The sequence below is a fragment of the Nannobrachium achirus genome, assembly GCF_963921795.1.
Source record: "Nannobrachium achirus genome assembly, chromosome: 4".
Lineage (NCBI taxonomy): Eukaryota > Metazoa > Chordata > Actinopteri > Myctophiformes > Myctophidae > Nannobrachium > Nannobrachium achirus.
Window position 1 is genome coordinate 1,805,974 of NC_137813.1, and position 2,500 is coordinate 1,808,473.

Genomic DNA, 2,500 nt, shown 5'->3' on the forward strand with positions numbered 1-2,500 from the left:
TACACTGCTAGTTACACTACTAGTTAGTGGAGAAAGTAATCAGTGGTGTAAAGAAACTAAGTATATTGAGGTATTTTTACTTTGCTGGAGTTTCAGTACTTTTACTTCTACTCCACTACACCTCAGAGGCAATTTTTTACTCCACTACAATTCTATGAAAACTCTAGTTACTTTAAACTCTAGTTACTTTAAACTCTAGTTACTTTAAACTCTAGTTACTTTAAACTCTTGTTACTTTGTAGATTTAGATACAACAAACGAACCACTCAGCCCTATATGCATTTCGTCCATTTGAATATTTGCCGATACAAGCTCACAATGACTATTCTTTTCAAAATATTATTTGAAAACTTGTGAAATGGGACATTCTGCATAATGATACATTAAGTACATTTTGATACCACTAGGCCTACTTTTGTACTTTTTTTCTCAAGTCCATTTTGATTTCCGGACTTTCACTTCTACTGCAGTATTGATATAAGTAAAATATGTGAGTACTTTTTCCCACTGAAAGTAATATCTAACTTTATTAACTATAGTTACTGCCCAGCCCCCCACCCACTACTTTGACCCCTCCAGTAGAGACCAGCAGATCTCATCACATTTAACGGTCAAATCCTCCTTCTTTCTCCTTTGAAAGAAAGAAAGAAAAAAACTCCTCTCCTCAGCTGTTCTGTTAGGAGGCCAACAGCCGCCTCTCTCTCTCTCTTTGTCTGCCTCAGCGCTGCTAAAGCTACGAGCTAAAGGCAGGCAGGGTGAGTGGGATGGGATGGAGGAGAGGAGACCTCCTTTTTTAAAACATCACTTGAACTCCAACCAGCAGCAGCGGGCCTCTCCAGTCCTGGAGCTCTTCTAGTCCTGGAGCCCGGAGCAGCTCCATGCATGATGCAGCACAGAGCAGGGCAGGCAGCCTAAAGTAGGCCTAGGAAGGGGGGCTTAAACACCTCCAGCACCGGGAGGAACAGATCCAGGACTTTAAAGGCTGAGGAGAAGGCAGGAGGAGAGGAGGAGAGACACAACAACAATGCGGGGATGCACGGTGCACGGCGGCCAGAGGAGTGGAGTGTGAGTGAGAGAGAGAGAGAGAGAGAGAGAGAGAGAGAGTGAGAGCCGGGGAGAAGAATTCAGGGCTGTAATAAATAAGTTTGTAGGAGGAGAGGAGAGAGAGGAGAGGGGAGAGGAGAGAGGAGAGGAGAGGAGAGCTGGGGGGATCCCGGCCTGTGATTTATGTGTTTGGGGGAAGCTGTCAGCAACAGCAAGCCGAGGAGCAGCACAGAGAGAAGAGAAGCCAACGATTTTATTCCAACTGCTTTTTATTAACAGACGCTTCAGAACAGCCTCGCACACACAGAGACACTCTACATCTCTGTTTCTCTTTCTCTCTCTCTCTCTCTTCATAGATGCGATGCAATTATAACTCACCTTTTCCCCACACATGCACTATTATGTTTTCCTTTTGGCCAAGCGGCTCTATACTCAGCCTGGCAGAGGAGCAACGCGCACGGGCACGCACGGGCACGCATTCACCTCAACGTTATGCGTTCTGCTATTCCGTCATGGATTCTTCATCATCATCATCATCATCATCATCATCATCATCATCATCATTATCATCATCATCATCATCATCATCATCATCATAACTAGAACATATTATTCCACACATTCTATCAGATGATGATGCGTTTTGTTTCCCATCCTTTCTCATTCATAAATATCATCTTGGTGTTGATTATTTATTTGTCACCATTACCAGCCTCCTCCTCCTGACCGGCTCTCCCTGGTGTCTGCATGCGGGCCAGCAGCGCTGCTCTGCGGGTTACTGATGCTTGTTCATGACGGGCTGCTGGAAGAATGGATGGTTGGAGCGGGTTGGGTTGGAGCGGGTCAGCGGCGCGCAGCGCGCCTCGACCCCGGCTGTACAAACAGCTGTTCGCCTCACGGGGGCTCTTTGGGTCGGAGCAGCTCGTTTAGTGAAACGCTGGGCTCTGTTTGGAGCAGTTTGTCAATTTATGGACACTTTGGTCAATGATTTATTTGAAACAAAGTTGTTGTTGTTTAGTTTGTGGACACGTAGTGTTTTGGATGAGTCCATGTCAGGTGCTGGTTGTTGTTGGCTGAAATGGTGTCGGTTAATTTATTACAATTTAATGTTAATTGTGGTTGATTGATTTTCGATGGCTACAGATTCTTCTTAAACGTTGGCATTTTTTCGTGGATTTGGATTGTGTGGACTTGGGCCCTTGTTGTGCATATTCTAGCAGTCACGTTTTCAATGTTTTCAAATCTTTATTAATACTTTTTATAGGCCCTAAAATGCCTCGTGATATTTAGCAACAGGCCCTGAATCCATTATAGCTAAATAAATGCATTTAGAGGTTAATCCTATTTCAAATAGGCCTAGTAATATATGTTATGGCCTCGCATAAAGCTCATATTTGCAGGTCTAATATTTAAACCATATGGAGGTTAAAATATCCTGCCAGGGAAAGACCTGGAA